A 26,548-nucleotide genomic window follows, 5' to 3' on the forward strand; every position below is an offset into this window, starting at 1 on the left:
ACAGAAGGTATGATGTCACAGAGTGAAACAAGAAGTTTTGATGGTAACCACTTTCTTACAGTGCACAAATACCAGCACTATAAGGAAGATACAAATAGTCTACATCCTCGCACATTTATTGACCAGTTCAAAGTTGGAATACCAATACATTGGCCTGTGAAACATAAACTAGACTTCATTTGTGTACACAAGGAAGGACGTATAGCCGAAATCATGCAGAAAATAGTGGAAACTAGCGATTCGGATTATTCGTTTCCAGCAGCCTTTGTAGCTAGATATTGGTTACCTGAAGCGCAAATGGGAATAAAGTGTGGCCTATTGCAAAATGTCTCACTTGAAAATTCGCGAGAGAAAACCGCGATCAAATTCTTTGAGAATATGGCAGAAAAAGATCAATGTTTAGGCAGCCCATTTAGTGATGGAGAACTGATACAGATATGCAAAACTAAACTACTAATGAAATACCAACAAGCACTGATAGGACGTGGGGACGATAATGTTGAAACTACCAAAGGTGTTTTGCGAGAAGTTGAGTTCATGTATGAAAATGACGCTGAAAGACGTCGTGAGGCAGGATGGAATAACTTTGAAAGGACAAGTACTAAAGAGACTGGTAATGGTAACAACGGTAGATCGCAAATGGGATTCAATTCTGAACGAAATGGAAATACATAAGTAGGAATAGTGTAAATACAGGACCACAACGTAATGGGTATGGATTTAATAATAATAATAATAATAATTGGAACAGGACGAATAGGGACGTGAAAAGGAATGGCAATGGGAGACTTCGGGAAAACCGACAGACTGCTTTTAATCATCGATCGCCAGGTGAATGGAGAGAAAGTAGATGGGGAGGTGATGCAAGAACGCAATCACAGCCAAATACCTCAGTTAATTACAGGAGAAATGAACCGCAGAGGGAGGTTGAATTACGACCACCAAACCCAGGGAATCGTACATAATGACAGACGTCAGGTAATGCAAGCGTTAAAGCAGAAAATACACTATCTCAGAAAAGAGTAACGAAGTAACAGCAGCGATAAACAGGTTAAAATATGATGGACTGGAATCGAAACTGGAGATAGGAATGGGAGAAAGATCGTCAAAAGTATCAGCACCGATACTTCAGATAGGAAGGAAGTCAAAACTAAAGTGTTTGGACGAGATAGATTGGACAGATACGGACGATGAGGAAGAGCTCCTAGCTTTACCTAATCATGAACCAAGTAATAATGAGGAAGCATTGATGTATACGGCGCAGACGAAAGACGATTCTCAACAGGATAATACATATCCTAATGTAATTACTCACGGTACAATTGAGCAAGACGATTAGAGTAACCCACAAAATACGGCTAGTGTAGATCAGAAAGAAAAAAGGAAAGTACGAACGAGTACACCTAATCAAAAGTTCGATACGCTGCCAGATTTGTTAAAATCCTTCCGTCAAACCTTGGAAGAAAAACAGAAAGAGACGGAAGAGTTATGGATACGGGGAATCGAACAAAATAAGTAAGAACTGGTAGATCATAGAGAGGCCAATTATGGGGCAAATATTTCGTCTAGGCCGAAAAACGAACCAAAGAATAAAGTATCAGAACAGTCTTATAAATCAGAGTCAGGGGTGTATTATTGTGGCACATATGAGGACATAGTACGGCAATATTACTGAGACTATGTAATCACCGAGCCAGATACAGAAAATAGCATCGCAATAAACAACAACGTAGCTGAAAATGTGAATCTGCAAACTTCAGTGGCAGATAACAAAGATGAAAGTGAATTGTTGAACCAGGGTGCTAGTACAAATACACCTAATGTAGATTATAACGAATCCCCAGAACCTAAACGTGAGGTACTCCCACATTTAAAAAACAGTTGTCATGTTTAAAAGTCCAAATTAAATACGATCACGTGGAAGTGTAACGAGAAGAGAAAGTTAAAAGAGAGAGCAAGGCGTCAGAACGATGTTTTAAAATCTAGATTGGCTAAGGTAGAAGCTGATCTAAAAGCAGCAATAATACAGTTACACAATTTGCAACAGGGAAATACTTCTATCGAACATACGCAAATACATCGACTAAACTGTGAAGTAATTGAGGGCATATTAATGGAAGAAGTCAAAGACGAGAGTATTTCGGAGATAAGTCCGATACAGCATGTAACAGTAAAGGGTATTGGCGTTAACGCTATTATAGATAGTGGAAGTGAGTTAACGGCAATATAAGAGCAGTTATTTAATAGAGACAGTAATGACTATGACCTATATGAAAAGAACAAAGATCCTGATGTAAAAGTCAAACATAAATGGAAAGAAAAGAAACTGGTTCACATCCCACAGCACTATTTGCTGAAGTATGGTGTGCTAATCTACAGGTACATTGGAAAATAATTTTACACTATTTATAAGGTAATTAGCCATGAGATATGTTATCAGTTCCAGCAGAAATCAAGATGCAGTTAGGACAAGCTACAGAAATAAGCATTTATTCAAAATTTAAGTCTCATAATATTAATCAATTAAATTGATAAACTAGATCATAAAACATTAATGAGAGGAAACTAATAACCTGACAAAGTAACGAACAAATCTACATATCACCAATTCATACTCGTACATGAAGTGAAGGAACCATAAAACCAAAATAAATTAATGTAAAGACATATAAATGATAAATTTATGTAAAGTAACCAAGAAAATCTTACTTAAATGTCCAACATTTAAATATTTATTGTATTATTCATGTATGTGTCCATTTACACAAATATATATGTTAAAGTATATATAATTATTCGATGTAAATTTCCTTTATTTAATCTAAATCATCATGTTTTTATAATTTCCAATTTCATATATAGTATGTTCATTTATTCTAAACATAGTAGAAAATAATTGTGTATAGTAGAGATAGAAAACATGTGTTTGCAGAGATAAATATGATGAAAATATGTAAAGTTGGCACTAAGCAAAATTAATAATTAATTAAATATGATAACAATTTAATTAAAATAACAGGTATATGTGTTGAGACTACAGATAACAGAAACTAAATGCTTCCTTAACTTCAATCCATCTTCCATAATTACCATCATGAGTGTTTGATAACTGTCAAATTCCTGGAATTATTATTAACAAAGGAGAATATAAAGTGCCGATAAACCATTTGACATAATTTAACCATAAGAGAAAGGAAATATCGTAGGACTAAATTCAACAGAACTGTTATAAAAGATTGTCAAGCAGAACAATAATCAGCTAGAAAAAGTACTGTGTAAAGCAAGATTTTAAATTAAAATTTCAGGATATTAAGACGGAATCATCTAGAATGAGGTAGACCAGTAGCTGGACAATGAAAAATTAATTGAGCTTATAATTTTGTACTGCAATGACTAATGTCGCAACCATTGCTCACAACAGCACAAAAGCAAGTCAGAAGGAATGGCACATATAAGGTGCCCACATTTTTCGGACATTAGATTAGCTTCATACATATGATGGAGAATAAAATCCTCAGAAAATAACTCAATATTGTCAACAGGAAACAATTATGGCAATCTCGTGTACAGAATAACAAAACAATATCTACCCTTATAACAACAGGGGAATGCATAAAAGAGATAAAGTGAATGCAGCTTGGAGACCAGCACACGTGGTTAATGGCATTGGGAAACCCCAATTAACATTAACAAAAGAAGGCCCGGCTGAAGCACAGAAGGAAATAAGGTGAGTACAATATAATACCTTTTAGAATAAACACAGCTGTGACTTTGGGTAAACAGAAATACTACATTAACAAGGCTGAGGCTAGCGGGGACCTGGGCAACGAAATAAGAACTCATCTATAACGAGGAAGCAGTTGACCGAAGCCCTAGTGTGTGACATAGTAGGATTGCAGTGGGGAGAGTAACATCGTAAAAAACATTTTGAGAATTAAATTAACACAGAGAGCTCTCGTCTCACAGCGGGCCACACATATGTGTGTGGTAAAATTAACGAGGGCACTGAGACTCAAACTTTACATTTGCGAAGTGAGGTCGGTACGCTTCACATATTGTGGTGACAAACGTAAAGTGGTAGTTCATATTCCTGCAGGAATTTTTGTGGGCTGAGATTTGTGCACGTTGCTCCATCCCATAATGAGTGTGCAATTGGCATTAATTTCGACTACGGAAAATTTAACGTTCTGCAGAATACAGGAAAGTTATGACTGATTGAATTCAGTCAAGGCCAGAGTAGGAATTTAGCGTTTCAGATCCAGCACGGAGACAACACCGCCACAGTTCCCGATTGGTAGTGTACCAATGTACTTTAGGCAAGATTAAATGTTAAGTCGAGATTTCGCTCACTCCAACCTGCATGCGCTTTGAATATAGAAATTCAAGAGTTAATTAATAACATACCCTCCACTGAGTGCATGAGAGTTTTGATGAGTTCAAAACATAAAGTTCATTCTCCACCAACCTATCCAATTGCTCAGCTATGTCAACGTAGATGTAAATATCATTGATAAAGGTTTAATTGCTTCATTTGTCATAATACTTTCATATATAGACAAAGTTTTAATAATCACATATTCCAAATCTAAATTGTAATTAATTGGTTGAGAGTTGAAATTAAACCCTATTGTTGTTTATGACTTGAACCTTGAAAAAGTTGATAAATTAAATGTAGAATCAGAAAGGGAGAGATTTTGTTATAATTTTAGGATAAATCCCAAACTTTTCATTTACGTTAATTTGTGTATTCTAGTAATGTCAAAGTGGCATTTTTTTAAATTTTGAGATAGGCGCAAGATTTATAGCTATGTGGAATGCCTGCTTGCCACTGTGGTCGAGCAGTTCTAGACGCTTCAGTCCAGAACCATGTGGCAGCTACAGTCGCTGGTTCGAATTCTGCCTCGTGCATATATGTGTGTGATGTCCTTATGTTAGTTAGGTTTAAGTTGGTCTAAGTCTGGGGGATTGATGACCTCAGATGTTTAAGTCCCATAGTGCTTAGAGCCATTTGAAACATTTGGAATGCCTGTTTACCACCGTGGGCTTGAGATGACAGTGAACATACATTATCCGCTGGTGTGTAAGATACGTTATCCACTTGCATAAAGACCATAATATACGTCACCTGCTCACACACTGATAAATAATTGGTTTATAGTATCATGTAAGAAGGAAAGTGAAATTTGTACAAAGGTCAGAACAAGTAACATATGATGTTATTTCTATTCTCCAAAAAGTAATGTAATATTTTAAAGACAGTCATAAAAATCTCCAGAGATGTGAAAAAGACATAAATATTGACAACCAGTCACTGCAGAAGATACTGAATCAATTTAATCCCATGAAAATATTGTGAGTGATAGGTCACAAATTGTCAATATTTTCTGACAATAACTTGTAAACTTGAGCAGCAAAAATACTATTGAATAGTTAAAGTAGCAACAGAATATACTAGAAATATCGTTCCACAAAACTTCAATGGCAGGACCAACAACCTTCACTGAAATAAATTGAAATGTGGAAGTTTTCAGAAAGAGCCTCTGTGATGCTCATGAGATTTCAAAGAAATTCCTTAAGTGTTATTGTAGCTTAAATAGTAATGTTCTTAGTGATACTTGTGATATATCACAACCACAGGGAAATTTTTCTGGACGGATTAAAATATGCCACTGTTAATCGTCTTTATGAGATATATCACAAGAAAAACATCAATAATTATAGTCAAACTTCATAAGTGAAAATTTTTCCTAATTTACGAAAGAATGATGCACTCAAGATGGGTCTCAGATTTTTTTATACAACAAGTTAATTATCAGACCACAGTTCGGATTCCACAAGGGTTCCTCGACTGAGAATGCTATTTGACCATTCATGCATCAAATATTTTAATCACTGAATTAGAAAATATCGAAAAATTGACTTTTTTAAAAATGTGTTCAAGGTGCTCGACTACATAGACCATCATTGTCTCTTAGAAGTATTTAAATTTAAATAACTGATGGGTTTACAACTCACAGGTATGAAAAATATTTGATAAGCAAAGTGAAAGCGGTTTTTTATAAATCTAATTTTTAGAAGGAGAGAAAATTTAAGTGACTCGAAAGAAATAACAAAGGAAGTCACAAGAGCTCAATTTTTGATCCACTCCTAAAACTTATTCAAATGCGAATGACCTTCCATTTAAATTTAGTCAAGTAGAATTAGTACTTTTTGAGACGATACTAGTTTTATTATAAATCTCATGAGAGAGAAAGCCACAAAAGAAATTGTTAAACATGTATTTCAATGAAACTTCCTGGCAGATTAAAACAGTGTGCCCGACCGAGACTCGAACTCGGGATCTTTGCCTTTCGCGAGCAAGTGCTCTACCAACTGAGCTACCGAAGCACGACTCACGCCCAGTACTCACAGCTGTACTTCTGCCAGTACCTCGTCTCCTACCTTCCAAACTTTACAGAAGCTCTCCTGCGAAACTTGCAGAACTAGCACTCCTGAAAGAAAGGATATTGCGGAGACATGGCTTAGCCACAGCCTGGGGGATGTTTCCAGAATGAGATTTTCACTCTGCAGCGGAGTGTGCGCTGATATGAAACTTCCTGGCAGATTAAAACTGTGTGCCCGACCGAGACTCGAACTCGGGACCTTTGCCTTTCGCGGGCAAGTTCTGCAAGTTTCGCAGGAGAGCTTCTGTAAAGTTTGGAAGGTAGGAGACGAGGTACTGGCAGAAGTAAAGCTGTGAGTACCGGGCGTGACTCGTGCTTCGGTAGCTCAGTTGGTAGAGCACTTGCCCGCGAAAGGCAAAGGTCCCGAGTTCGAGTCTCGGTCGGGCACACAGTTTTAATCTGCCAGGAAGTTTCATATCAGCGCACACTCCGCTGCAGAGTGAAAATCTCATTCTGGAAACATCCCCCAGGCTGTGGCTAAGCCATGTCTCCGCAATATCCTTTCTTTCAGGAGTGCTAGTTCTGCAAGTTTTGCAGGAGAGCTTCTGTAAAGTTTGGAAGGTAGGAGACGAGGTACTGGCAGAAGTAAAGCTGTGAGTACCGGGCGTGAGTCGTGCTTCGGTAGCTCAGTTGGTAGAGCACTTGCCCGCGAAAGGCAAAGGTCCCGAGTTCGAGTCTCGGTCGGGCACACAGTTTTAATCTGCCAGGAAGTTTCATATCAGCGCACACTCCGCTGCAGAGTGAAAATCTCATTCTGGAAACATCCCCCAGGCTGTGGCTATGCCATGTCTCCGCAATATCCTTTCTTTCAGGAGTGCTAGTTCTGCAAGTTTCGCAGGAGAGCTTCTGTAAAGTTTGGAAGGTAGGAGACGAGGTACTGGTAGAAGTAAAGCTGTGAGTACCGGGCGTGAGTCGTGCTTCGGTAGCTCAGTTGGTAGAGCACTTGCCCGCGCAAGGCAAAGGTCCCGAGTTCGAGTCTCGGTCGGGCACACAGTTTTAATCTGCCAGGAAGTTTCATATCAGCGCACACTCGGCTGCAGAGTGAAAATCTCATTCTGGAACCATCCCCCAGGCTGTGGCTAAGCCATGTCTCCGCAATATCCTTTCTTTCAGGAGTGCTAGTTCTGCAAGTTTCGCAGGAGAGCTTCTGTAAAGTTTGGAAGGTAGGAGACGAGGTACTGGCAGAAGTAAAGCTGTGAGTACCGGGCGTGAGTCGTGCTTCGGTAGCTCAGTTGGTAGAGCATTTGCCGGCGAAAGGCTAAGGTCCCGAGTTCGAGTCTCGGTCGGGCACACAGTTTTAATCTGCCAGGAAGTTTCATATCAACGCACACTCCGCTACAGAGTGAAAATCTCATTCTGGATGTATTTCAATGCATAGCTAAATGGTTAACTGAAAATGATGTCCCCTCTAATTTAAAAAAAAAAGTTACAATGACTACTACTGTACAAGGGAATAGAATCACGCCAGCAATGATATAGCACATGAACAACTCACAGTAAACAGTGTGGAATGTACCAAGATTTTGGGTGTACATGTATTTGAAAACATTAACTAAAAGAAACATGTTACCGAGTTCCTCATTTAAGCTAATTTGGCTCTTCGTATAATCGCTAGTCATGGAAGCAAACGAATCAACCTTCTAATATATTTCGCATATTTACACTCAACTATGTCTTATGGAATAATTTTATGGGTTACTCATCACTAAGGACATTTTATCCGCAGTTTCACAAAATATAAATGTACCCATTCGCTGACGAAGTTGCTCATAAACAATCCATCGCAATTTGAGAAGAATAGCATCGCCCATGCCTACAACACTAGAAAAAAAATTAATGGCTTTTATTGCTCATTACTAGTGTAGAAACCCAGCATTGCCCTGGTATTTCTTTACAGCCATGTATCCACGTCCTTCCCAAGCAGCGTCTGGTGTTGACCCTAATGTTTATGATGTATCTCCTGAACTATGTGTTGTACAGTGACATAATTTTATAGAAACATTAAGCGGCATACGTGGATCTGTCTGGAGAGTACGCTGCGAATGAAATCAGGATCAACAAAGTAATCAATTTGAGCGTCATGCACAATGCGGCTGTTTTTCACACATGTCGCTGTCTATGACGTTATATCTCCTGACCTGCGTCTACTACAACGATATAATTTGGCACTTACATTCACTGGTATATGTGGATACTGTCTGTAAAATGTCTCGTGCATGCAGTTAGTAGTAAAGAATTAATATATGATAAAGCCATGCCTCATGAAGTACTCTTACTGCATGAACAGCGGAAAAGTAGTAAGTAACGAACATTTCTCCTTTCATTATTTTGTAAGGATTGTCAGGAAGAAAAATTTTGTAAGTATTCGAAATTATGCAAGTTACTAAGTGCTCTAATTTCCAAATATTAGATGAATAAAGCCTGGGAATTAATCCGACACTGTGATGCTTTTCTTTCACTCCCCCTCCCTGCCCTTTCATATGTAGGTGGTTCTTACTCTGAGGAGATGTGAAAAACAAGCACACAGACACACACACACACACACACACACACACACACACACACACACACACATTATGTATGGATTACTACTCCTCTTTTATGTTTGGGCATTGTCTACAACGTAAATCAAATCAAGATTTTACTAACAAATACACTAATTACACTTTACACACTTTTCACGCTTCATTTTCGAATTATATTCAGTCACTATATCACTTAGACTGCTCACACGTCGCTGTTCGTTTTTATTCACACACTGTATTATTTTTTTCATTTCCCCCCTTCCTGACTCACAACAAACTGACGTTCTAACCAACGATGGGTCTTTCTTTGTATACCCCTACGAATGGGTAGCTCACCAGCGGCGAATTCCAGAACATACCAAAGAGGATTCGATTTGTCCACAATGTTGCAGAACATTCTACAACATTCTAGAGTGTTCTGGAATGGTGCACAATGCTATGGAATATTCTGGGATATTAGCGAACATTCTGGAATTTTTCCCGAGTGTTCCAGACTATTCCTTAGCATTCCAGAACATCCAGGATCACTGTCGAACATTCCAAAACATTATGTAATGTTGTGAAATGCTCTCAAATACTCTAAAATTTTCTGAAATGGAATGAAACAGTCTGGAATCTTCTCGAATTGTCCAGAAATTTCTAGATAGTGAAATTTTCTAGCCCTTATATCTTCAAAAGCACGCCCTTTAGATGAAAACTGCAACGTTCTTCATATAACGAACTTGATCGCAGAGGAATTCGTTTCTGAGTTTCAGCGGAACAGCAGTCAGGGGCTCAGAAACACGTTCAGCATGTACGAATAAAAATTTTTGCATCATTTGCACAGTTACATAAAATGTCTGACATTTAATAAAACTGGTTTAAAATCTAACATAAAATCATATATTCTGGACAACTCCTTTTAATCCATAGACGAAATTTTATTTAGAAACATGTAATATGTAACGGAAACTAGCATTCAATGTAGCTGCATAACACGTTCATCAATGATAAATTTAGGTCAATGTGCCATTTAAGAATTTGTAAATGGTCATCAGGTAGTCATCCATTGAAAAAGTGGTTCAAATGGCTCTGAGCACTATGGGACTTAACATCTATGGTCATCAGTCCCCTAGAACTTAGAACTACTTAAACCTAACTAACCTAAGGACATCACACAACACCCAGCCATCACGAGGCAGAGAAAATCCCTGACCCCGCCGGGAATCGAACCCGGGAACCCGGGCGCGGGAAGCGAGAACGCTACCGCACGACCACGAGATGCGGGCTCATCCATTGAAACTAATCACGTATGCATATACCGTGACCTGATTCACTCCACGCCACACCGAATTGTAAAATCGTTCACATGACCTATGGAAAATGAAGGAAACAGTATTAAGTGACAGAATCCTACCATGAGATAATTCACGTCATGTAACACAAAACTGAACATCTGTAAATCTGTGAGTAGTTTTTGGGGGGAGGACCGGGGCAATATTGTGCAGTGTGAAGTATTAACAGTAATACTTTTAACCATTCAGCTAATACGAGCTTACAGTATTTTGCAGTTCCAAATAAATACTGACTAGGTTGCCAATGCCAAAAAAAAAAGTGACAAAATTAATAACTATTCGGAAGATGCTCACAAAGCGACAGGGTGCTGTCCTTATGTCACGGGTGTCATATTTGAAAAGCCCTTATGCAGTTTCCTTTTCAGTTCATTGAAATTCGTCCAGCGACAGAGCGGGGCAATTCCTTCTACAACGTTATGAACCCCGTCAGTTTCTACTATCATGGTTGTCCGCCGCTACTGACCTCGATATCGATTCACGTTTCCTGCACACCGAGCGAGATGGTGCAGTGGTAAGACGCTGGATACGCACCCGTGAGGACAGCGGTGCGAATCCTGACCCGCCATCTATATCTAGGTTTTCATTTATTTTCCAGAAACGCTTAGAACGAATATCGGGATGGTCCCGTGGAAAGAGGATGGCTTGTTTCTTTCGATATCCTTCCACAATCCGACTACTTTGTCTCTTCTTCGATACGATGTGTAACCCTAATCTCATTTCTTTATTTTTTCCCGTTGCTGCCATTACTCATTTTAAACTGTAGCTGTAACGACCTCTCCTTTCTTCACATCAGCGATCTATGACTTCCATTGAAAGCCATTGTTAATTCTCTTTATTAGTTAGGTGTCAAAGAAGATTTCAATAATTAGGTAGGTGTCAAAGAAGATTTCAATAATTGTCGTTTGATTACATTCTTGAAATTTTCACTGCGTAGTGAATTTTCCGTGAAGTTTGAGGCTTACAGCGGGATGGCTCGACAATAATTCAGCTGGCGACCATGTAGCCATCTTCTGCTGAGCTGACGTCTAGCTATAATTAAATTTAATATTTTGACAACTCAATTTGAACTGTGAAGGCCCTCAGTTCGACAGAGGCGTGCATGCAGTATCACCGTTGCTCATGCGCCTGCACGCCGAATTTGAAGCAGTATTAGACAGAGGGAGCTTAACACCACAGAGGTCGGTTTTTGTACTGAAAACCATCGTGCCAACATTGGTGTAATTCACTGACGTATACTGGATATCTCCAGCATAAACTCATCTGAAGACGGCTGAATGGTTGTCAGCCGAAATACTGAGGCAAGATGCCAACGTCGTCCGGCTGCAATCCCGAAACCTAATGGAATAGTGCCCTTTCCTTGTCTTTTTCCAAACATTCGAAAAAACAATGTACCCAAGAGCATGTCACGTGTCAAAAGGATATTGTACTATTTTTATTTGACGTGTCGTCACGGTAGTCTAATTTCATCTACACTTATTGGTGTAGTGGCCGGATTGTAACTGAGTATTATATATATTATTATATGTTGCTTAAATGTGTACTTTCGACGCAGATGTTGTAGTGTGCCAACACTGAACCGGACACTTAGTGACGTAAAATGGCGGCATCAGGAAGTTTGTATATTTTACTAAAAAGAGTTTCTGAGACGAAATGGAGTCGTAAGCTTTACGAGCCTTAAAGAAATTCCGCAGTTGAGCAAATATTTGCGTCCTATTTCAGTTAAATACATACTGTGCAGAATTGTGTTATTAGAAGTACACCAAGATACATATATGCACGTTTATAGCAACGGCAGTTTTAGTAAGAACACTCAGATGAATAAAGACACTAATTATCAACGGTAACTAGCATTTTATACCTGCAGGAGCACTTCTATAACGAGCATACTATTTTAACGAAAGCCAAAGGTAATCAAAACAGGTTAAAAACACATCATTGAGCTAAATCGGTTAATACTAGGTAATTAAACCCCTTTACATATACAAAACTATTTGAACACTGTCGGTATTTAGTATAAGACGGAATGTAGTGCAATTATCTGTGCTTAATGCAGTACGAAAGCAACAATACGTAAGAGATTTCTGGTTATGCTTGCTTTGAGACATGTTCCTTTATCTGCTGTACGAAAAAATCTAGCAAACACGACGCATGTTTGGACAATGATGTCAAAACTCTGAAGGTAAAGTAGTTGTATCACTTTATTCCCATTTCTTACGACTGTTTTATCGGTGAATAAACAGCTGTTTACACGTCTTTGGTGCTCGGCGCCATATTTCTATCCTCAAGTGCTCGCTTCCGTGACACCAACGATATTGTACTCGGATTTGACAGTCTGGTGATATATGTCTGTGATCAATACTGATGCGTGACGGAATTTCAGATTTGAGAGGCAAAGATCCTGTTTGCAGTGCATACGCAGCGTGAGCGGTTCGAGTGGCAAAGAATACTCTGATAGCAGTTGACCACGAGATAAATAGTTCCTAAATGGTTTCACGTGAGATTATGTGAGTCGTGGTTGAACTATTCTTGGAGTAGAGTCACCGTAGGAGAGCGTTGCTGAATCCAGTTTTATGTGCATGTGTGAATGGCCATTGACAGATAAACTTGTGCTAATTGCAGCGGAACAGTACCACTTTCAATGTGGGGTGAACTAGTCTTTTTTGTTTTTTTGTTTTTTAGGATGCTCCAAATAGTCGAATAATTACTGCAAGCGTCTGCTTCTGAATTCTTAGTAAATGGTTAATGTAGTAAATAGTTGACTAACAAGGGATATCTAGCTATTTCATAATGACGAGTTCGTAAAATTGTTTTATTTGGAAACAAGAGTTCCATGGTGAAGACTCTACCGAGATCAGACTCCTGTTAATGAGTCGCGATTGTAGATGAGGACCACATGCTGATCTGAATGATTCTCTAGATCAGTGTCACTGTTCCATTTCCTGCACGCGCATCTATGCTTGAGTGTTGCCCCAATTGTTTGATGCAGGAATTTGGTACCCTCTGATAGAATCAAGCGTTCAACTCGGAGCGTTACAGACTTATACACTGATTGAGAGAATAGCGCTGTGTGTTATTGTTGCAAAATGGTAATTTATTTTCGTTTTGATAATACCAAATCAACTAGCGGCGACTAGTGTTTCATTGGTACAGATGAATTTTGGAACGCGAAAACTGATTAGTCTACAGTGTTAATTTCGCCACATCATTGCCAAGATTTTATCTCGAAGGTCCATTAATAATTAACTGAAACCATTTACTTATGTGTGTCATGGCTTTACTGTTAGTTTTGTGTGCCGACTGGCTACAATCAGCCAACATGTTAAGAGGCTTAATTTCGCTCCAGTTGTTTAAACATTGTAACATAATGTGGTGATGGCGTGTAATATATATATTGCTTTATTGTGGATTGAGATTTGTTGTCACTAGTTCACTATCGTCGGCTGCTTCTATACACGGAAATCAAATAAAGGAAATTTGTGTTAGATTCTTACTTTGAAGAAAGAACTGTAATTACCGTCATAACAGAAAAGAACGATGAAAGAATTTCTCTCCTTAAAGAAAGAAAGCAAATAAAAATTAATTAAAGGAAACAGCACCGAATATTACGACACAGAGATGTTCTTTGGTGCTTATATTTAATTGTGAAAAGTAATTAAAGTTAAAACATGTGGTAATGTTAACACCAAGTTTCAAATAATATTATTACAAAATAATTTCCAACTAAAGTCAGCAAATTTTCAAAGCAGTTCCTTTATCTTAACGACAGCAGGTACAAAGAGAATAATCTTAAACTATTTATTTGAAGTATAAATAAACAGATGTATAGCTAACCCATTTATTTCATTCATATCGTATACTCATACAAGGTCTATAATGTTGTGTGTATGTAATGGTTAATGGTGAGGAATAATGCGTGTTTGATTGCTCACATGTAAACTGGTGCCAAATACATGACTACAATTACGTTGAAGGCCATGTATTGAAAACGGATGTGATTGTTAGAAATTTGTCACCACAAAGAAATGACTGTTATCACAAACATGACATATGTTGAAGGAAAATAAAACGCAAGTTGCTGATTCTACCTGCCATCAGCATGGCGGAACTTCGTATATTCAGTGTCAGTCCAAGATGCTACTCCAGGCGGGTGTAAAATGAGTGTGCGCAACGGAAAATAATGAACGCGAAAATCAACGTTTGGCCTTGTCTGACTATCCCCTGAAGCAGATCTTAGGATCTCTTAATTGTGATACTATTTCCTCCTTTTTGCTCTTTAACATATAAATTACAACCTAAACATAAATGAATGATTAAGGGAACTAGTAATGACTAAAAGATAAATGTTGTTTCTGGTTATACATTATTTGTAGATAAAATGTTACATATAATATTAAATTATATTTTCTAACTAACATTACTGATCAATTTGGCAAATCTGCCCCTTTTTATGGCTACGTGATCTAATATTAATAACGCGAGATGACTGACGTCATCTATGTACCAAACACTAGAAGACACTAGTTCCAAAGATGATCCACAGTGGTGTGAAACCTTAGTGGAAATAAAACTTGCGTGATCCAAGCTGTTTAGCCTTATAGCCTAGTAAGCCGAAGCAATTAACAACATCACCATATCAATTGCTTCCAGTGCGCCGAGTGATGGTTCTCGTACACGTCTGCGACGATGGAAGAACTTCAGCCACAAAATAAACTCTTTCAAACACTAGGACGGCAGAAGCTGCCCTCTGACTAGTATATTCTTATACTATCTACTGCTCTCTGTGTTCTACAGACAAGAAACGCGAATTTCCATCCACAAAGACGAAATTCAGATAACGTCTCTACCTGAGTACAGACAGAAGAAGTGCTCTCAATCACTGAACGCTGCGAACTCAACGACGACTCCCTACCCGAAGGCGAAGTCCAGAATCGGAACAGAACAACACCAAACCGTTCTAACTATAATATCACCTGAGAGCAAAGACAGGAAGTCCGTCTGTATCAAAAAGAGCTGATATCCAGAGATAGTCAAACACGGGCGCTCCAAACGGAAGACCTGTTCATCTCCACCGCTGGCTTCCCAGCAAGTCTCGGCTCCCCTCCCACATAACTGCAGCAAGCGAATCATATTCTCTAAACTATGGAATATTCTCGCCTTCTACAGATTCTTACGAACGCCGACCAACCATATGTTAGCCTTTTGTCGTCCAGCGCGGAAAGTTTGTGAGGAAATACCTATCCTCATTAATTAGAAATACATACAATGGTACTCTTCTCAGAGTAAAAATCCTCGGAAGTAACTCAGCCTGCGTGATTTCCGAGGTAACGCTTCCTCGTTCTTCTCTGCAGCGTCAAAGGTTTTCAGAGTTACCTAAGTACGAGTATTATCCGGTTATCCTTCCTGCCCTACTACAATAGCGGTCGGCCGCCGCTGTATTGGGCATCAGCGCTCAGGTGCCCCGACCTGGCTACCTCCTGTATTAAGCAGGGCCAACACACCTGTGTGGGCTTTTCCACTCAGGGCTTGAGTTACGCCTGCCGTTTCATTTCAACTGGCGTTCCAACCTCTACTGGTATAGGCAACTATTCATTACGCCATTTTGATAATAAAGACACCCCATCACCTTTCATGCAATAAGCCCTAACAATTATTTACAAGATATAATTGACAATGTCAGTCTTCTTTAACTATTCATATATACGATGTACAACCTATCAAATGATACCCACTTTCGGTTGTAAGTCACAGCTAAGTATGTAGACGAGCGCTTGTAAGGTGTGAAATAATAGCAACCTTACATGAGAAGGAGAGGAAATTTTAGTAAATGGAAAAAGATTACTATGAAAGTCACACTGGTGTCCACTCTTACCTAATTCTTATATGTATGATTGCATTCCACCGGCCGAAGTGGCCGTGCGGTTAAAGGCGCTGCAGTCTGGAACCGCAAGACCGCTACGGTCGCAGGTTCGAATCCTGCCTCGGGCATGGATGTTTGTAATGTCTTCAGGTTAGTTAGGTTTAACTAGTTCTAAGTTCTAGGGGACTAATGACCTCAGCAGTTGAGTCCCATAGTGCTCAGAGCCATTTGAACCATTTGATTACATTCCATATAACAGTCATCACGCAGAAATGGCACGTTTTATCGAATATGTTGTATTATGAACATCTCATTAGAAAGACACCAGCAGATGATGAGAAATACTAAGCGGCTTTCTGAAAATGGAGTCTCACTTAATATTAAGTTCTACATTACAAACAAAGTCATCCCAACTACTGATGTAGCTCAGTAACAGGTGACAGTGAACAGGGTGGAATGTTCAAGTTTTTTGGGGCACACACTGATAAAAACATGAACATGAAGAAACAAAGATTGACTGGTTCCCTTGCCAATATCCCGTATGATAAATAATTTTTGGCTTGCTGACTAAGACTTGATAACATCGAAATGTGTACACTGTGCACAACCCTGATTAACGTAAATAATATTTACGTTGGCCCCTTTTTTCCATTTTCTATTCGAATCGAATAATGTAACATTTTTAAGTTTACTGAGACAAAACCGCACCTTTACTGTCGGTTATTAGTCATTACTCAAAAATGCTGTACCATGCTAGAGATTGTATTAACTCTGTGAGATTTACGTGTCTGACTGATATTGGACGTAGTGAGGTCGCATTAATGTATGGAGACGAGACAATGGGATTCGTACTTGACAGCCGAAGGGTCCCAGCGGGCGCACTTTGGACACAATACGACGTCTCCGATTATTAATGAGACATCTGCGCCTAACGCGATAGTAACGATAGTTCACTCTGAAGCATAATACTTGCTGTACTACGATGTCATCAATAGAGTGTTGCCAGTAAACAACTGCCAAATCCCTCATATAGTGATATAGCATATTTGAATATCTTGGTGCCTCTATTATTTCACAAAACAATCAAATATTTTCGGTGATTAACGAAATATCAACATAAAACAAGACTGTGGCATAAGCCCCTACATTTTACTCTAATTGTTTCTATTGGAAGTTGTATGCAGCATAATCTGATAGTTGGCTTAATAGCCTCATTTCGTGTTGGCTGATGGCATGATAGACAATGGCAAATTGGTCACGTCTTGTAGTACCAAAGCAGATGATCGTGTCTAGAGCGTGCTGTGTTACTCATAATAAGTTCCAGCAAGCACAGGATATTTCACTTGATTTCATGTCAGTAAGTACAGTCAGAATACAATCAGATGAACAAAACATGTGGCGAGTCAGTTATCATGGGATACAAAGTTATAATAGGAATGGTCGTAATTACATTTGGTAAATTGCAATGGACCAAAAATAAAGTAGCAAAATAACTCTCGAGTTATCTCCTAGGTAACAACAATCGGCGAGAAGTAGCATTATGAACAACCAGCTTCTTGTTACGGGCTACTAACATAAACGTTAAACTCTTTCTTCTGCACAGCTCAGGTCCTTGAGATTAGCTTGCGGGCCAGGTAGTATGCAAGAAGGCGGGGATTCTTGTGTTGAGTAGCTGCAACAATAGAATGGATCTATCTGTAAGAGCTCATTGACTTCGAATGTGGATTAGTCATTTAACAAATCCATCACGAACCTTTTAACCAATCTGAAGCTGCCCAGGTCGACTGCTGATGATTACGAAGTAGACACGCGAAGGAATAACCAAAGCTAAACCAAGAGCAGGTGTACTTTGTAAGTAGGCTGTTTAGGTTTTTTTATTGGTAACGCCACCTCTGTATGAAAATCACTGGCTGTGCTGTGTGCAGTCTGTGGCTGCTTTGCATTGTTGTAATACTCGCCATTGTAGTGTTGGGCAGCGGCAGCTGGATGTGAACAGCGCGTAGCGTTGCGCAGTTGGAGGTGAGCCGCCAGCAGTGGTGGATGTGGGGAGAGAGATGGCGGAGTTTTGAAATTTGTCATGAACTGCTATATTTATATATGATGATATCAAGGTAAATACATTGTTTCTTCTCTATTAATATCTTTCATTTGCTAACTATCCCTATGAGTAGTTAGTGCCTTCCATAGTTTGAATCTTTTATTTAGCTGGCAGTAGTGGCGGTCGCTGTATTGCAGTAGCTTGAGCAGCGAAGATTTTTGTGAGGTAAGTGATTTGTGAAAGGTATAGTTTAATGTTAGTCAGGGCCATTCTTTTGTAGGGAATTTTAAAAGTCAGATTGCGTTGCGCTAACAAAATATTGTGTGTCAGTTTAAGCACAGTCATGCATAATTGTTCAAAGGGGACGTTTCAACTTTAAGTAGTGATCGACTATTACCGTCGACCTTTGCCGAGGATACTTGTCAGAAATCGCATGGACTCAGAGGAAGTAAACAGCTGTAAGCTCCAATGTGCTACTGGAAGTTGAGTTAGCACAATGACTATACGTAGAGCGTTAAAGAGAATGGCGTAGAATGGTCGGACAGCCACAGATTTCAGCAGTCAGTGCTACGCGACGCTTGAGTTGGTCTAAATAGCGAAGACATTAGACAGTGGACTACTGGAAACTGGTGATCTGGAGTAATGAATCACGCTATACCGTGTGGCAATCCGATGGAAGCATTTGTGTTTGGCAGATGTCTTAATAATGTTACATGCCATCATGTCTTGTAAGAGCAGTGAAGTATGGAGGAGGTAGTGTTACGGTATGGAGGTGTTTCTCGTGGTTAAGGTGTCATCTCACCATTGAATTTAAAGAAAACCCTGTCATAAAAAAGCCTCTGTAAGGCAATGGTTTATGGACAATAGCATTTCGGAATGTTATTGGCCTGCACAGAGTCCCAATCTGATATCAATGTAACATCTTTGGGATGAGTCAAACCATCGAGTTTGTTCGAGATCCTAGCGTCCAACATCACTACATTCTCTTCTTTCCACTCCCGGGTAAGAATGAGCTGCCTTTCCTCCACACACAGACAGTTCACTGAAAGAGTGTTGGGGTACCAACAGAGATCAAGCAATCATAAAGTCAAAGGGTAGACATGCCACATATTAATGTCCACTGTCACATACACTATGTCATCAAAAGTTCGTGGCAGCCTCCATCTTAAATGCTGGAATTCAGTATGGTGTAGGCCTACCCTTGGCCTTGATGACAGCTTCCCCTCTCACAGGCGTACATTCAGTCAGGTACTGGAAGGTATCTTGGGGAATGACAGCCTATTCTTCACGGAGTGCTGCACTGAGGAGAGGTAGACACATTGGTGGGTGAGGCCTGGCACGAAGTCGGCATTCCAAAACTTCCCAAAGGTGTTCTATACGACTCAGGTCAGGACTCTGTGCAGTCCAGTCCATTACAAGGATGTTACTGTCGTGTAACCACTCCACCACAGGCCGTGCATTATGAACAGGTGCTCGATTGTGCAGAAAGATGCAATCGCCATCCCCGAATCGCTCTTCAACAGGGGGAAGCACGGAGGTGCTTAAAACATCAGTGTAAGCCTGTGCAGTGATAGTGACAGCTAAACAAGGGGTGCAAGCCCACTCCATGAAACACACAACCACACCATAACACCATCGCCTCTGGCTGATGACGTCCACCAGGCATTCGCCATACCCACACCCTGCCAGCGGATCGCCACATTGTGTACTGTGATTTGTCACTCCATCTTCCAATGTTTACGCTCCTTACACCAAGTGAGGCGTCGTTTGGAATTTACCGGCATGATGTGTGGCTTATGAGCAGCAGCTACACCATGAAATCCCAGTTGTCTCACTTCCCGCCCGTCATAGTAGTTCCAGTGGATCCTGATGCAGTTTGGAATTCCTGTGTGACGGTGTGGAGAGATATCTGCCTTTCACGTATTACGACCCTCTACACCTGTCGGCGGTCTCTTTCAGTCAACAGACGAGATCGGCCTGTACGCTTTTGTGCTAAACGTGTCTTTTCACGTTTCCACTTCAGTATCGCATAGGAAGCAGTGGACCTAGGGATGTTTAATAGTGTGGAAATTTCGCCTACAGACGTAAGACACATGTGACACCCAATCACCGGACCACATTCGAAGTCCGCGAGTTCCCCGGAACGCTCCATTCTGCTCTCTCACGATGTCTAATGACTACTGAGGTCGCTGATATGGAATACCTGGCAGAAGGTGGCAGCACAATCGACCTAATATGAAAAATATATATTTTTGGGGGTGGCCGGATACTTTTAATCACATTGTGTATCTGGATAATTTTTGACAGGTGGTGTGGGAACACTCTCCATAACATCTATACTCAGTCCTGTGCAGTAGAACCATCGATTACAACACCTTCCTAAGAGTGTGTATTTGTGCATTCGTTGAAAAGACACTTTGCTGCAGCCGTCACAATGACACAGCATCCCACAGGCACCTACGTTGTTGTTTCTTGTACAACTTCTCATGACCATATAGTATCAAACAAACATTGGTGACATAATGTCCTCCTCTCCACTGCTAAGTCCTCAACGACGTGTATGAGATCATGGAAGTGACAGGTGCTCGCTACTGACGTAAGGATTCCCTCCGTCGAAAGAATTACCTACACATTACAATTATGGCTAACAATGTCCCTCAGCCAGATGCAGTCGCTTGTTTTGTTTCAGAGGAAAGCTCTCAGCCTGCAAGATTCCGGCAGTTAGAGAGAATAGGTAAAAAGACAAGGGCTAGTAGAAAACGTTGGGTAACAGAAAAAATGTTGAATTTAATTGATGAAAGGAGAAAATATAAAAACGCAGTAAATGAAGCAAGCAAAAAGGAATACAAACGTCTCAAAAATGAGAGTGACAGGAAGTGCAAAATGGCTAAGCAGTTATGGCTAGAGGACAAATGTCAGGATGTTGAGGCTATTCTCACTAGGGGTAAGATAGATGCTGCCTACAGGAAAATTAAAGAGACCTTTGAAGGAAAGAGAGCCACTTATATGAATATCAAGGTGTCAGATGGAAACCCAGTTCTAAGCAAAGAAGGGAAAGTAGAAAGGTGGAAGGAGTATATAGAGGGTCTATACAAGGGCGATGTACTTGAGGACAATATTATGGAAATTGAAGAGGATGTAGATGAAGATGAAATGGGAGATTCGATACTGCGTGAAGAGTTTGACAGAGCACTGAAAGACCTGGGTCGAAACAAGGCCCCGGGAGTAGATAACATTAAATTGGAACTACTGACGGCCTTGCGAGAATCTGTCCTGACTAAACTCTACCATCTGGTGAGTAAGATGTATGAGACAGGTGAAATACCCTCAGACTTCAAGAAGAATATAATAATTCCAATCCCTAAGAAAGCGGGTGATGACAGATGTGAAAACTGCCGAACTATCAGTTTAATAAGTCACTGCTGCAAAATACTAACGCGAATTCCTTACAGATGGATGGAAAAACTGGTAGAAGCCGACCTCGGGGAAGATCAGTTTGGATTCCGCTGAAATGTTGGAACACGTGGGGCAATACTGAGCCTACGACTTAACTTAGAAAATAGATTAAGGAAAGGCAAACCTACGTTTCTAGCATTTGTAGACTTAGAGAAAGCTTTTGACAATGTTGACTGGAATACTCTCTTTCAAATTCTAAAGATGGCAGGGGTAAAACGTACGGAGCGAACGGCTATTTACAATTTGTACAAAAAACCAGATGGCAGTTATAAGAGTTGAGGGGCATGAAAGGGAAGCAGTGGTTGGGAAGGGAGTGAGATAGGGGTGTAGCCTGTCCCCGATGCTATTCAATCTGTATATTGAGCAAGCATTAAAGGAAACAGAAGAAAAATTCGGAGTAGGTATTAAAATCCATGGAGAAGAAGTAAAAATGTTGAGGTTCGCCGATGACGTAATTCTGTCAGAGACAGCAAAGGACTTGGAAGAGCACTTGAACGGAATGGACAGTGTCTTGAAAGGAGGATATAAGATGAACATCAACAAAAGCAAAACGAGGATAATGGAATGTAGTGGAATTAAGGGGCTCCGGAAAGGCTCAAAATCATGAAAAATTCATTTTTTGCTTTTTTGCGTTTTCTGAATCTGCAGACTATTACCTTTTAATAGATATATAATTTATTCAATTTCGAAGACTACAACTATCTTTAAATTTTTTCTGAAATGTGTTCTACATGGGCGTGACCCACTGTGGCGCTGTTAAACTGCTGTCAAATGGTGTTATTATTAACGTCCGTGTTCATCAGGTACATTTTAGTGATGTGAGATAAAGGATGTGTTGTGGCTAACCTGTGATGGTTCAATATATATCGCTGGTGTGATTGTCGATTGTTTCATGTTTATTTACTCTGTCGTTATCTCGAAAATATTCGTAATTTATTCTGTTTCTTGAGTCTCTGTTTTGTTGAAGTATAATAATGAGTAAAAGTAAAGTTATTAGAAATCCTCTGAAGGCTTTTAAGAAAAGGAGAAATGTTGGAAAGCCAAAGGTATGTGTTATTACTGTAAACAATATAGACGATAACCAAGTGAGTGAACCTAACCTCTCAAGTACACCTGCCCATAACAGTCAAAGTCGGAAAGAAAATACTTCACAGAAGAAGCTTGGTTCAATGAGTGAAAACTATGAATGTTTTATGGGCGAATCGGATGTGAATGAAATATTTGATATGTCGGTTCTCAAAGGAATTTTTTGAAACTGTGTAAGATGTATTCATTGTAGTGAAGTTGGTCTGGAACTCTCCATAATAAAGTACGTAGGACTTGCTAGTGGAGGTGGTGGTTAGTGTTTGACGTCCCGTCGACAACGAGGTCATTAGAGACGGAGCGCAAGCTCGGGTTACGGAAGGATTGGGAAGGAAATCGGCCGTGCCCTTTCAAAGGAACCATCCCGGCATTTGCCTGAAACGATTTAGGGAAATCACGGAAAACCTAAATTAGGATGGCAGGAGACGGGATTGAACCGTCGTCCTCCCGAATGCGAGTCCAGTGGACTTGCTAGCGAAATACAACTGAAATGTGATAAGTGTTCATACATGACCACCTTTTGGAACAGAAATACGGGAATGAAGATAGGTTCTAACATGGTACGAGCGATGCTTGCTTTAGACAAGGAACGCCTTCGGGCTGCAGACAGGGCTGTAAAGAGTCTAGAAATACAAGCAAGAGTAAACAGGAGGAGGAACAAGAGGAAGCTGGAGGAGGAGTTTGCAGAGGATGAAGATAATCCATCCTATGGACCTGGAATGCACTAAAAAGTTAATCCAATCTTTGTCGCTCGATTCCCAAAACTTTTATTTTCTCATACTAATTACATGTTTTCTAAGGATCTTCCAAACAAATTTGTTTCAAACTTTCAGTGAATGTTACACAGTACCTTCCGCATAATTTAACACAGCCTTTTTCCAAAAAACTGTACATTTTTGAATATATAAATAAAAAATTGCAAAGAAATGTTGTGAATTTTCATTACAATTGAAAAAAAATCATCTTTAATAACTGAACTAAAATTTTGTAAAATCCCTGTGTTAAGTTGTAGCCCATATTCCAATGAATAATCTGTAGAAAGTTCAACTTCCTACCTCAAATACTTTGTGAGGAAAGATGTAATTTATAAGCGTTATTTTAACATTGAAAGTATAGGGCGTTCCGGAGCCCCTTAAGTTGGGTGATGCTGAGGGAATTAGATTAGGAAATGAGACACTTAAGGTAGTAAAGGAGTTTGCTATTTGGGGAGCAAAATAACTGATCATGGTCGAAGTAGAGTGGATATAAAATGTACACTGGCAAAGGCGAGGAAAGCGTTTCTGAAGAAGAGAAATTTGTTAACATCGAGTATAGATTTAAGTGTCAGGAAGTCGTTTCTGAAAGTATTTGTATGGAGAGTACCCACATATGGAAGTGAAACATGGACGAATACTAGTTTGGACAAGAAGAGAATAGAAGTTATTGAAATGTGGTGCTACAGAAGAATGCTGAAGATTAGATGGGTAGATCACATAACTGATGAGGAGATATAGAATAGAATTGGGGAGAAGAGGAGTTTGTGGCACAACTTGACTAGAAGAAGGGACCGGTTGGTAGGACATGTTCTGAGGCATCAAAGGATCACAAATTTAGCATTGGAGGGCAGCGTGGTGGGTACAAATCGTAGAGGGAGACCAAGAGAAGAATACACTACGCAGATTCGGAAGGATGTAGGCTGCAGTAAGTTCTGGGAGATGAAGAAGCTTGCACAGGATAGAGTAGCATGGAGAGCTGCATCAAACCAGTCTCAGGACAGAAGACAACAACAACAACAATGGGGCCTCTTAGGGGTATGGCTGCCAAGGAGGGAAGAAAGACAGTGTGCAATCCGCATACAGGGAGGAGTCCTTCCGGATGCCACGAAGACCCCGGGGTGAAGCCAACTCCAGATGGTGGCTGACATCGGTACCAATGATGTGTGTGCCGGCCGAAGTGGCCGTGCGGTTAAAGGCGCTGCAGTCTGGAACCGCAAGACCGCTACGGTCGCAGGTTCGAATCCTGCCTCGGGCATGGGTGTTTGCGATGTCCTTAGGTTAGTTAGGTTTAACTAGTTCTAAGTTCTAGGGGACTAATGACCTCAGCAGTTGAGTCCCATAGTGCTCAGAGCCACTTGAACCAATGATGTGTGTCGCTTTGGACCGGAAGAACAGATTCTCTCTGGTCTCGATCTGCTATCTGAATTGGTAAAAGCTGCCAATGTTGCTTGAGTGATAAAAATAGAGCTCACCATTTGCAGCATTTCGACAGAACCGTATGCGGAACTTTGATACAGAGCCGAGTAAAGGGTTTGAATCAGAAGCTCAGACGGTTGTGCCACTGCGTACTTAGTAGATTCCTGCACTTGCACCATAGAGTGGTGAGGTTTCGGGTTCCGCTAAATAGCCAGGAGTCCTTTACACGCCGGAGGCGGCTACGCATGTAGCGACGGCTAGGTGCCGTGGAATGGGCAGCTTCTTAGATTAGAAGGTCTCGGGCAAACAGAAATGGTCTCAAAGGGTGCCGGTCGTACACAGGAAGAACGTAGGTCCAAGAATCATCATTATAACAGTTGTAAATTGTCTTAACCATTTGCAAAACTACCCGAATTCCAGATGCTAACAAGAAGCAATGATGCTAAAATCGTTATAGGCACTGAAAGCTGGCTGAAACTGCTGATAAATTCTGCAGAAATTGTTGCGCGGGACCTAATGGTGTTTAGAAAGGATAGGCTTAATAGAATTGTCGGTGACGTGTTGGTTGCTTGGTAGAAGTAATTTATCTGGTATCTAAATTGACATAGAAAAATGACTCTGAGCACTATGCGACTAAACTTCTGAGGTCATCAGTCGCCTACAACTTAGAACTAAGTAAACCTAACTAACCTAAGGACATCACACACGTCTATGCCCGAGGCAGGATTCGAACCCGCGACCGTAGCGGTCACGCGGTTCCAGACTGAAGCGCCTAGAACCGCACGGCCACACCGGCCGGCAATTGACTTAGATAGTTCCTGTAAGTTAGTATGGGTATAGGTCGCTCTTGGCAAAGGGAATAAGATAATAATTGGATACCTTTACCGACCTCCCAACTCAGATGATACAATTGCTGAAAGGTTCAAAGAAAATTTGAGTCACACAGTTATAGTTGGTGGTGCCTTTAATTTACCCTCGATATTTTGGCGAGAATGCTTGTTTAAATCAGGAGGTACGCACAAAATATCATCCGAAATTATGCTAAACGCATTCTCTAGAAATTATCCCTGGCAGTTAGTTCACGAGCCAACTCGAATAGTAAACGGTTGTGAAAACGCACTTCACCTCTTAGCAACTAGTAATCCTGAGGTAATAACGACCACCAAAACGGATGCAGAAATTAGTGAACGCAGGGTTGTCGTAGTGAGACTAAATACCGTAATTTCCAAATCCAAGAAAAATAACCAAGGTACTGCTATAGGCCCTTTGCTGTTTCTTTCTATATAAAACATTTAGGAGACAGTATAAGTAGCCATCCTAGGTATTTTGCAGATAATGCCATCGTTTATCGTCTATTAAAGTCATCAGAAGATCAAAATCAATTGCAAAACGATTTAGATAATATATCTTTATGATGAGGAACCTGACAGTTGATCCTAAATAATGAAATGTGTGAGGTCATTCACATGAGTGCTTAAAGTAATCCATTGAACTTCAGTTTCACGATAACTCAGTCGGATCTAAAGGCCGTAAGTTCAGATAAATACCTACGAATTAGAATTCCTCGGTTCCAGGTCGTTTCAGAGTACGCTAATGACATAGCTTTCGCTTGACGAAAGATCAATACCCAGAGACTGGAAA

At 40.2% G+C, this 26,548-nt stretch overlaps 1 non-coding gene across 1 annotated transcript; it reads left to right on the forward strand.

Annotated features, from left to right (window-relative positions):
• Positions 1 to 7,358: 7,358 nt before the first annotated feature.
• On the forward strand, positions 7,359 to 7,433 carry Trnaa-cgc. Its single transcript has one exon. It is a non-coding gene; the product is annotated as a tRNA-Ala (tRNA).
• The last annotated feature ends 19,115 nt before the right edge of the window (positions 7,434 to 26,548 follow it).

Source organism: Schistocerca americana, chromosome 3, assembly GCF_021461395.2.
Source record: "Schistocerca americana isolate TAMUIC-IGC-003095 chromosome 3, iqSchAmer2.1, whole genome shotgun sequence".
Classification (NCBI taxonomy): Eukaryota; Metazoa; Arthropoda; class Insecta; order Orthoptera; family Acrididae; genus Schistocerca; species Schistocerca americana.